At 39.6% G+C, this 12,303-nt stretch overlaps 1 long non-coding RNA gene across 1 annotated transcript; it reads right to left on the bottom strand.

Moving 5' to 3' along the window:
* Window positions 1-8,720: 8,720 nt before the first annotated feature.
* LOC135247204 (uncharacterized) lies at window positions 8,721-11,720 on the bottom strand. The gene is made up of 3 exons (XR_010328127.1): window positions 11,634-11,720; window positions 8,869-8,938; window positions 8,721-8,748 (listed from the first exon to the last, which is right to left on the bottom strand). It is a non-coding gene; the product is annotated as an uncharacterized LOC135247204 (long non-coding RNA).
* Between the last annotated feature and the right edge of the window lie 583 nt (window positions 11,721-12,303).

Raw genomic sequence — 12,303 nt, 5'->3', positions numbered from 1 at the left:
AAAACGTTGCTATTTTTCTAACGGGTTACATGATGTTTCGCTTAAGTGGGTGATTAGGAAAACAATACTGTCGACTCGGCAAATACTCCTCAATAAGGACTTTCAAGTAGGCCATCTGACTAGTTGCAATGGCAGGAGCACAAACAATTTCAACTTTTTGCCTTAGCAGCAACACAAATTGCCAAACTTCATTTTCAACTGGATTTTAAATTTTGTCCCCAATCAAGAGAGGCAGAAGTCTAAGGAAACACCAATTCTGGACAGCATGTCCACTCAATTTCTCACTTCCTGGATTCATTTTGCATGGCTTATTGCTGGCGCATCGCCGAGGTACCTGAAGTGATTAAGCTGTCCATTCAGTTCTCTATACGTGAAGAATTTCTGATTTGTGACAAAATGACTTAGGTATAGAGCGAAGTCATATGCGATTATACCCTCAAATAAGTCATGGCCCAGACAAGGAGGCAGACCAAGTTGGCACACATGGAAGTGGGTTAATTTGATAAATTTGGAATCAAATCAAATTTAATTCCCATTGACAGTTTTGATGTACTTACGTTATGCTGCATGCTGTGCTGCACGCTGTCTTTGTATGATGCAATTGTTTTTTTCACCTGTTGTGAAGGGAGATGACAAAAATTGAGCATGGCCAACAGTACATAATAGAGCCCGACCGATGCCAGATTTTTGGGTCCGTGCCAATCCCGATTTTGGGGAGTCCTAGCCCACCGATTACCGATGTTTTGACCGATATTTTGTCAAAAGTGCAACATTTTCAAACCAATTTGAAAACTTATATTTTATTAAAGTTTCTATATTTAAGAACATTTAACTTATAAGCAAACAAAAAAATTAAAATAAACACACAAAACTTTTAGATAAAAAAGTAAAGATGATATTAAATTAAATATACATATTAACACTATATTTAAGTGTGTGAAATCAAAATAACTCCACACCTTGCTTTTACTCCTTTCTTTTCCAACATCTATAAAAATTAATGTAAAAATCCCTTTTCCAGTTTCAAACATGAATTTTTATGATTAATATTATTATTATTGTTGTTATTATTAATTTGTTATTATTATTTCTTAGTATCTATTCTCAGTACATTAATTATATTTTCTTATTTTATTCCTACTAAGACTATCAAACGAGCTTCCCTGTCCATAAGAATTAGGCGGTGAAAATAACTACAATGCGCTCTGACGCGTGACTAGATGACACACTCGCTCGCAATAACGCATTAGCTATGACACAGCCTCGTTATTTCTTATTATATTTTCTCAGTAAGTTAAATTAATTATATTTTCTTATTGTATTTTCTTATATGTATGAGCTTTCGGCAGGTTACCGCGCTAACTATTGGTTGATTCAGTTCTCCAACAGCAATCCTTCTCTCATGTTATCACGACAAAGCTAGATAACATGGCTTAAAATGATTCATGTTCAAGTGTTTTATCTGCTTTTTTACTGTCTGGTTAGCTTGCTACGATGACGCGTGACAAGATGACACTCGCTTGCAATCACGCCTTGGCTATTTACAAAACATCATATAGTAGCTAATATCATTATCTCAGATAAAAAAACAAAAACAAAACAAATGTGTGACACATTCAATCACCATTTTATTTTGGCTGGTTATTTATTTGAGAATACAGCGATGTCCTCTGGAAATGTAGATCCTACGCTGCTTATGTGCTCACTTCCAGTTCATAAAGGCTTGCTAGCTTGCTAAAGTGAACCAAATATGTTAGCTAGCTCGCTCGTTTTGATAATGAGGATTGATAAACATAGTGGTCGTATAAACGCATTTAATTAAAAACTTTCACTAAATCTACATACCTTTATTGCGAACAATCTGTGCAGACAAGTCTTGCAGTGGAGAATATTGATGAGGCACGAGTAACAAACGCTCTTATTAGAGAAGTAGCGCGTCAGCTGCTGCAGTTCACACTTGTATTAGAGCTCCTCTACTGGATAATTGTAGTAAATAGCAATTACAACGTTCAAGCAGACAAGTACAGATAAATAATCATCGTTTTTTTTTGTTTATTATATAATATATATTAATATATTATAGATATATCGGTCGGGCTCTAGTACATAATCTGCAGAAATGGGTGCCTTTACTGAAGTTTTCACTAAAGCCACTCTGTGATCCCATATCATTCTTTCCAAGATAAGGTGGGACTGGCTCAATGTATCTAAACTGATTTTTAAAACCGTTTTTGTCTTTGATCAGTTTTCAAGGTACCTGTGTTGCATGCCCGAAACAAATCCTTGGATTTAAGAACCTCTCTCTCTCGGTCAGAGATATCCAATGATACCAGCTTTTCGTCCAACTTATGAAGTAAATGAGACTGACTGATATCATGCACTGCTTGAAAATCCTCAATAATAGACTGTATGACTGATGCTGGCAGTAAAAGTTTTGCCTGCAACTTTAAATAAAAGAAAGCCAAATTGTTCAAGAAAAGGGATTCATCTGTCTCTCTGGCAGCACCGCTGCTTGGTCTCCTCGTTATCATCACTTACGTTACGCGTCAGTCAAATCCCTCCAACACTGAAACATCCTCAACTTGTTCATTGGTTGCCGTTAGTCTCGCTCTGTTCCTACTGTTACATGGCCCAGAAGACTGGATACTGTACAAGACTTGTGTACTGTGGAAAAATTAGAAATAAAGGAAGAGACGACTGAAAACGTTCTCCCACACTGACGAAATGGACAAGAAACGGCCCTGCCCTCTCCGATATGAGATTTCAAATGAGAGTTTAAACTGGATAAATCATTGCATCTAACATTGCAAAATTCTACATGACAAGATACACACTCGATTGCAGTTACCTGTGCTCTCCTCTTATCTTTATGCTCTCGATATACATGACATTCCAACTGCGCATGTTTCTGAACGAACGGAGCAATCAAAAAGGCGCATTTAAACAACGCGTTGGAAGACTCGCATGTACTTTCATATGCCTAACAAACGCATACTTCGTTAAGCATTGGTGACCACAATACTGACATGTAAACATGCTTTCATACTAAGCTATCGCTGGCAATGATTGGCCGTTATGATACTAACTAGTTTGATGAATTCAAACGCACGTAGCCTACCTGCACAATCCGGCGACACTCTAGCCAGCTGCAACAAAAATACTCAAAGTACAGGGTTGCCTTGGAAAAGAACAAGAAAATTTATGTGAAATACAGATCAACGTATTCTGTTGGAAATCAAAACGAACAAATTGTGATATAATTACTTTTAAATTCCGTAGCCTATTAGGTGTGACACTGAAACTTGGCATTGCTTTGTTAGCAAATTCTCTGTCGCCACTACTAACCAACGGCTTCCCAATATCCATAGCAATTTCCAGTTAATTACTGAAAATTCAAACGGTGTTATGCAGTTAAGAGCAAAACGCCCACAATGCTGTTCTGTCTTAAGCAATGTGCCGTATATCAATAAAACAGCAGATTACTGTAGGAATTTCCTGTAATTTCACATCAATTTCATGCCGTACCAACAATGACAATGAGTTTGCTTTTATATTTATTGATTTTTATAGATTTAATCAGCTGGACGTGAAATGTTCTTCTGCGGCGTTTGGGCATATTATCTTACCGTTGTCAAGCAAAACTCTGCTTCGTAGTTCTAATTGGACCGCCCTTATGCAGACACTCTGGTTTGTTAGTTCTAGTCGCACCTTGTTAAGCAAACATCTCTGGTCGTAAGTTCTATGAAAACAATGATTTTATCAAGAAAAAATAGTTCATTCCCGTTTCATACCATGCAATTTGTTGTGTTCAATAATAGATGTTACAGGTTGAGTGTATTCTGACCACTAGGAGGCACTGTATTACTTTCCCGAGAGTAGTTGGAAGACTACCCTAGTAAGGATGTGACGTAAGGGGAAAGTGTGTTGACGAGAGAGATTGGGTTAAGATCAGAGACTGTAAAAATATGGACACAGCTACTGTGACGTCACCCATTGACTCTCCGTGGGTCTCTAAAACACGTTTTGAAGCTCAATGGGCGCGCCATTTTCTCGATTTGGAGCCAAAACCATAGAGTTAAGCGGTCTTGTGATTTTTACAATTTGATTGACAGTCCGGTGCGGAAAAGCCCCTCAACCTGAACGAGGCTAGCTGACTGTCTGCCGTTATGTTTTAAAATATATTATCAGATGTTTACGGAGTTTAGTTTCCATCCGTGACTGTACTGTGTCATGTAATCAGGTTATGTATGACATTAAAAATACAATTAGGCTATGTTCAGTTATCTTCAATTTCAGCAAAACGAATATGCTTAGCTAGCATATCAGCTTGCCAGTGAGCTAGGTAGGCTGTCCGTGGTTAGCTCACGCGTTAGCAATATGAACCACAGGGGAAGAACATTGACTACACTGATGGTCAATCAATCGGAGATGTGTAGGCTACTGGTGATTTGACTAGGCAAATTTTCGTATAACTGTCTGGTAGATCTGTTAACCGAGCAAGTTATCGTCGTAGGTTTTCGCCAGTCAGATAATGAGCCTGCTACTACTAGCTACTCCATCGCCGTTGTGGTGTTCACTTGCTGGGTGACGCTAGGTGACCGATGCTCGCAAATCACTTTCACTCAACAAAAATTAACACTCAGCGGTGATGAACAAATCTACCAAGATTTTAATAACTGATCTGCAGGCGGTAAATATGACAACGCACTTTGTACGGCAAGTTTTCCACCTGGTGCATGAAGAAAATAATGTAGCCTACGTTGAATTTCTAATTATTATTAGGCTTTTTTTTCTGTAATTACTGAATTCGATATTTCAAATTGTAAATCAGTCTCAAAACCAAATGTGTTAATGCAAAAGAACCAATTATTGTTTACTGTAAGTGATTCCTCACGAACTAGAGCCTTTTGTCCGAAGCGAACACCTAGGATGACGACTAAGGTGCATTAAATGCCTAGTTGTACTGGTATAGCCTACTAAATGCTAAAACATGTTAAACACTTTTAATGCTCAAGATGGTTAATTTCGATTAAAACTTAGAGTGGGTGTGATTTTGTGTTTAATTGCAGCTAAAATGTAACCTTGAACACTCTAATTCTGCCGTTTCGAACTTTTAAAATGTTTATCAGATTTAATGCAGAGTATGTATGTACTGTGTCATTAACAGCGTTGAAGCATTAAGGTAGACATTTAGCTGAATGTCAGATCTTCGAATAGCTCGCCAAAACGATTGACAGATATCAGCAATTGTCTATGACAGCGTCGTAACGGTTAGCAATATGTAAACAAAAATTGACTAGACTGATGGTCAACGAGCAGCAGGCTACTATGACTACCAAAATACGATAAGCTGATTAGCGTTCTGTAACGAATTATTGTAGGTTAATTAGCTAAGTAGTAAAGACTGTACTACATATCCGAAAACTTAAGAGGGGTTCATTTCATGTGATCGCTAGGCAGCTGAAATCATCACCGCATAATAAATTCACTCACTGAATTCCTGATACAGAATCTTAGCACAAGTTCTAAATAACTGCTGCACTGTACAATTTAAAACTTTGTAGGCAATCTTTACCGTAATGAAGGAATTTGAATGCAGCTACTTGTTTAATAATATATGATGGTCCTTTAAATCAACTGGAGACAGAATAACAAGAGCCGACGATTGGACATTCCAAGTAAGCTAGATAGATCGGTCACTGAATGCCTCCAGTTCTTAGGCAAATAGCGATCTCATAAATCTGAATTCCCGACAGAGAATAATTCACGAATTCTTCTATAACTAACGCTGTGGCACGGGATACAATTTAAACAAAATAATTGATAGAATACTAACCTGTAATCGCAGCAGTTGTGTGCCACTCGTTTTAAATACAGAGTATAATGCTATTAGCGATCTCAAATCCAAATTCCTGAGACAGATTAATTAGCCAGTATATCTAAAACGAACTTGGTGAATTGGAAGACACGTTACAAGCGTACATCGCCCTCCAGATAGATCGGCACTGAATGCGCTTCGCAGTTCGTTAGGCTAATAGCGATCTCATAAATCTGAATTCCCGACACAGAAATAATTAACCATTCTTCTATAATGAACGCTGTGGCATGGATCAATTTAAAAATAATTGATAGAAACTACCTGTAATCGGAGCAGTTTTGCTCAGCTTTAAATACAGAGTATAATGCTATTAGCGATCTCATATTCAAATTCAGACAGATTATAATTAGCTCAGTAATCTAAAACGAACTTGTGTAATTGGAAACACGTATAAGCGGCTACAGTCCTCCAGATAGATCGGTGGCACCGAATGCGCTCCGCAGTTCGTAGGCAATAGCGATCTCATAAATCTGAATTCCGACACAGAAAATTAACAGATTCTTCTATAACGAACGCTGTGGCACTGGATACAATTTAAACAAAATAATTGATAGAATACTAACCTGTAATCGGCAGCAGTTGTGTGCTCACCCGCTTTAAATACAGAGTATAATGCTATTAGCGATCTCATAAATCCAAATTCCCGAGACAGATATAATTAGCCAGTACATCTAAAACGAACTTGGTGTAATTGGAGACAATTACAAGCGGTACACGTCCTCCAGATAGATCGCGTGGCACCGGAATGCGCTTCCGCAGTTCGTTGGCAATAGCGATCTCATAAATCTGAATTCTCGACACAGAAATAATTCACAATTCTTCTATAACGAACGCTGTGGCACTGGATACAATTTAAACAAAATAATTGATAGAATACTAACCTGTAATCGGCAGCAGTTGTGTGCCACCCGCTTTAAATACAGAGTATAATGCTATTAGCGATCTCATGAATCAAATTCCGAGACAGATATAATTAGCCAGTAATCTAAAACGAACTTGGTGTAATTGGAAACACGTTATAAGCGGTACACGTCCTCCAGATAGATCGCGTGGCACCGGAATGCGCTTCCGCAGTTCGTTGGCGAATAGCGATCTCATAAATCTGAATTCCCGACACAGAAATAATTACCATTCTTCTATAAGAACGCTGTGGCACTGGATACAATTTAAACAAAATAATTGATAGAATACTAACCTGTAATCGCAGCAGTTGTGTGCGCACCGTTTTAAATACAGAGTATAATGCTATTAGCGATCTCATAAATCCAAATTCCCGAGACAGATATAATTAGCCAGTAATCTAAAACGAACTTGGTGTAATTGGAAAACGTTATAAGCGGTACACGCCCTCCAGATAGATCGCGTGGCACCGGAATGCGCTTCCGCAGTTCGTTGGGCGAATAGCGATCTCATAAATCTGAATTCCGACACAGAAATAATTCAACAATTCTTCTATAACGAACGCTGTGGCACTGGATACAATTTAAAAAAATAATTGATAGAAACTAACCTGTAATCGAGCAGTTGTGCTCAACCGTTTTAAATACAGAGTATAATGTATTAGCGATCTCATGAATCCAAATTCCCTGAGACAGATATAATTAGCCAGTACATCTAAAACGAACTTGGTGTAATTGAAACACGTTAAAGCGTGTACAGTCCTCCAGATAGATGCTGGGCACGAATGCGCTTCCGCAGTTCGTGCGAATAGCATCTCATAATCTGAATTCCCGAACAGAAATAATTACCAATTCTTCTATAACGAACGCTGTGGCATTGGATACAATTTAAAATATGTTTCATTAAATTTTATTGGGTATGAAACATTTTTCATTCAATTTCTGGAATTTTCCTGAATATGCCAAACATGTCCAGGGGATGTAATATTATGGTGCAGTTGTCATGAAAATACCCTTTGAAGCATTTTACATGCAATCCATGTTATTATTACATAAGGCATAATACAGTAATATAATGAAAACACGTGCATGGTTTGTAAGGTTTGTAAATATGATAAACAGATGGTTCAGAGTCCAGATCCAGAAAATAAATAAAAAGTGTAATGATAGAGGGGCCCACATAACGGCACTGTGGAACTGTCAAGCGTAGTTGCCCCACCATTTGTCCAGAGGCCTGATGATCTTTTTACCCTTAATGGCCCGAACACACATACCCCCACAACCATAGACAAAGAGACTAGTTCCCCTTATCTTAGATGTGTCCAGATGGCAACATTCCAGAGAGCCAAATGGCCTGCTTATCCCGAGGAAGTCCAAGTAACTTATTGTTTTATCACACGGCTCTGGGTTCTTTGAAGTACAGGATGAGTCCCAGCCTGCAGGCCCGTTCAAATGCCAGCCTTTTCTGGGTCCCAGTTTGACTCCCTTACACCATTCTCTGGGAAGGAGCTGAGCAGGGTGTTGAGCTCATCGAGGAAGCTTCCCAGGGCCCTGGAGGGCGATAGATAACAACAATGTACAAGTTAACAGGATAGGTGATTGAGACAGAGTGGTATTCAAAGGTAGAGATGGAGAGGTGAGAAAGGGGGAGAACAGAGAATTTCCAAGAGGGAGAGATCAGCAAACCTGTGCCCCCACCACGGCCAGACGGGCGGAGGGCGTGAGAGAGGAGAAGGAGGAGGAGAGGGCTGCAGGGGTTGCAGTGTTGCCTGGTGTGATCCAGGTCTCAGTGAGGGCAAGGAAATGTAGGGAGAAGAGGGACGCGTAGGCTGAAATGAAGTCAGCCTTCCGCGTAGCAGACTGGCAGTTCCATAGCCCTCCTGCGACCGTGAAGTCGCACAGGGGGTCAGTGAGGGATAGCGAGTTTGGAGAGGTTCCGTCGCACGGGTCCCTCGCCTGCGGAGGCGAGTTCTGTAGGGGAGAGAACAGGTTGGGATGGGGTTGACACATAGCATAGCAGTGAGGACAGGGAAGGCCTGTGGTGTGGCCACATGGTCAAGGAAAAGTTTAATTAAACATACACATGCATACCGAGAACAATCAATCGAGGACTGTCAGGCAAAGTTAAGGACCTCTCAACGTCAGCAGCAGAGGCAGAAACCTGCAGAGAACAAACAATATGAAATTAAACGCATTTAAATATTATTAGGGATACAGTGCCCTCCATAATGTTTGGGACAAAGACCCATCATTTATTGATTTGCCTCTGTACTCCACAATTTGAGATTTGTAATAAAAAAGTATTTACATGCATATCAGGTGAACAGTGTATGAATTACAGCCCTTTTATACACAATCCCCCAATTTTAGGGCACCATGCTTGGGACACAGCAATGTTACAGTGCACATCATGAAGGAGTACACCCTCTCTGAAAATGGAAATCCAGCTTTATCGCTTTACAAATAAAAAGATATTATGTAGTGTTTCAGCAACACTGCAATACTGCAATGCTAAACAGGAAAGCATGTTTTTTAACCAACATTATAAAAGCCATGTTGCAAATGAGTATACCCTCTGAGCAAAATTTGTTTCTGCTTCTAAATTATGACCATCACAAAAAAGAAAACAAAATTGACAGGTATTGGGATGGTAGGTATGCCATCCCACCAAGTTACGCCTTGGTGGAGGCATGCCCCATACCTATACAGCACCGAGAGTTTGGCACTTTTCAGGGTTCCCCACAGAAATAACCACAACAGCCACAGACACTCAGCCATTAAAAACATTAAATTCTGTACATTCTGACCCCATTTCAACAGACAGATGTCATAAACACCTTCACATGTCCACACAATAAAGCCCCAAACTAAGGGGATTTTACGTTTTCTTCTTCTTCATCTTCTCATTCTTATTTTTCCTGCCGCCTATCCCACTAATAACATGTCTTCCCATTGGACATTTTACAGACACCCGCCAAATCTTCACCTACACGACCCTATGAAAAACTTGCATACACACGCAAAATACCCATACCTTTTTACTCTGAAACATTTTGAGTACAAACAGCTAGCCCGCCTGTGGCCTAGTGGGTAAGGTTACAGGTTTGGGAACACAGGGTTGGAAGTTCAAGCCCAGCTAGGAATGTGTTTCTTTAACCTGCTTTTACCCTCACTAATAATTGTCTACTACTTCTCAATTATTGCTTTTGCACCATATCTACCGCCGTTCCCAAACTGTATTATGACGTACCATCTGCACGCTCAATTGTTAACCGCTACAATATTGCAAAGCCATATGGATTCAACGGAGCTCTTCTGTGCTAACTCGCCTGTGTTCTTCTTTAAAACCACGGACAGGTTTGCTAATGATATTTCACGCATTGCATATCTATGTCATGGTGCTGCCCTAACAAAGTGACAGACTGGTAAACCTCCGGTTGAACGATTGAATCCCGCCTCGCTCTCAGGCAGATAATTTCCCTTTACACTAACGCTCTCTTACGCTATATTTTCTTTACCAAAACTCACTCATGGCCACCCATATGCATTTCATGATGGCAAATGTAATACTTTTATCAAAAGGTTACACCAGTTCACAGCTGTGCCATTTCTACTAACTACATTTCTTCACTTGGCTACTGTACAAAACCTTCTTATCAGCAAACGCCACATTTCTACATCATGTTACCTCGCCCTGTTCTCTATCCAGCCACATACAAACAATTACTATGTATGTACGTTCTGCAACTACCCATTAAAATATTACATTTAAAACATGATTCAGTACTAGTACTGAACATGAAAAAACATAGCAGTGCAATAGATTTCACGTGTTACTTAACCCCCACTTTAACAGCTGGCACTTTATAGCGACTGTTATATATACCGCTCGATAAGGAATATAAGCTCGCTCATGGTCACTCCATTTACTTCGCACTATACTCCGTGATCATGTCAACTTTCACCTACATGCCCATTCTGCTAAAAACATATTGTTTCAACTCCGAAATTTAATAATTTCACCCTAATTTCTCTCACACTGTTGTTATTTTCTCATATGCAAAACCTGCTGGGACATATGCGTCTGCTCCTATTCTCCACTATCATGTTTTCCGGTTCTAGTTTAGCAAAACAGCGAAGAGGATTCCTACCTGCAGATAAGCCTATCAAAATGCCTTATAAACCTTACAAACACTAAAAGTGCATCTCCACGAAATAACAGACAACGGAGCAGGACAGAAGGCTACACAAGTTGCGACCTAGAGAGTTATAATTCTACGGGCTTGCTGATTCTTTTGTCAGTTGGATGGACGTGAGTACATACACTGGCCATATTTCACATGCATCTCTGATACGTTTTACACTTATACGCCACCGCACCCTTTGTCACAGCCACTGTTTTACATAGATAGCAAACCGAAACTGCTAAACAGTACACGCTCATCAGACTGTACAAATTCACACAAGGATAGCCATAATCCACAAACGTTTACAGGGTCACTTCGCATTTCTCACTCTCATAATAAAACTCTTTGCAAAAAGAAATGATATCTCATAAACACGTTTACAACAAAAATGCCAAGTTACTTCAAAAGTATTGACATCAAAATGACGCCAAGTTATGGAATGGAATGGAATGTGATGGTGAAGGGCTACTGATCTCAAGGAGCTTGACAGTGATGAACTGCCTTCTGGGGACTGGAGTAGGGGGTAGCACAACTTATGGCATCTGGCAATGAAAACAAAAATCTATCATTATGAATATTGACTAAAATTATGCCATAATTAATTAGATAAAACAATAAGCTTTTTAATACACTCTTTAATTTGGTAGTGAAGTAGTAAATATACAGTACCTGCTCATTTCCATGCATTTAAAAGTTTTCTGCACTGAATTGGTCGAATAACCTCTGCAATTTCCTGTTCTCTATGTACTGCAAGTCATCTTTGCTTTCCACTCCTGGTGTAAGATCGTTCTTCTGGCACACTTGGCAGGACAGAAATGACTGCGTCCTTGATGCTCTCACTTATATCAGACATTCTGAAGGAAAGGAGTGGCGAAGGGCTATTAGAGACAGACCAAACATGTTGTACACAGGCAAAGGGTAATAGTCAAGCAGGCTTGCATGTTCGAGGCAGAAATAATTTGAAATGGGGTTCTCTGAGCCCATCTTTAGGCAGTAAATCCTGATCAAAAAGGAAATCAGACTGGCATTTCTCTGTGACAAAGTAAACACAACTGTTGCAAACAAGAATCAGTTCTATCTTGCCAAAGACTAGTCCCTCATCATTCTTCTCAAAGACAACACACGTGGCTTTTTTGTAGCTTGTGCCTTTAACGGTGACATTGTGTACAGCCACAGAGCTACGTAGCTGGAGGCCTAAATAATCAACAGATCACAAATTCTTGAAGTTGTGTAATTTAGCAGCACACTGTTTAAAAGTGTGTTTACTCTCAAACCTAAGGGTCCAAGAGCGAATAAGAGGCCCAAAGCAAAGTATCAGTTCAGGATAGTCACGTATATG

The sequence above is a fragment of the Anguilla rostrata genome, unplaced genomic scaffold (genome assembly GCF_018555375.3).
Source record: "Anguilla rostrata isolate EN2019 unplaced genomic scaffold, ASM1855537v3 scaf1140, whole genome shotgun sequence".
Taxonomy (NCBI): Eukaryota; Metazoa; Chordata; class Actinopteri; order Anguilliformes; family Anguillidae; genus Anguilla; species Anguilla rostrata.
Note: the sequence above shows the minus strand (reverse complement) of the source record. Positions and strands in the feature narration are given on the sequence as shown.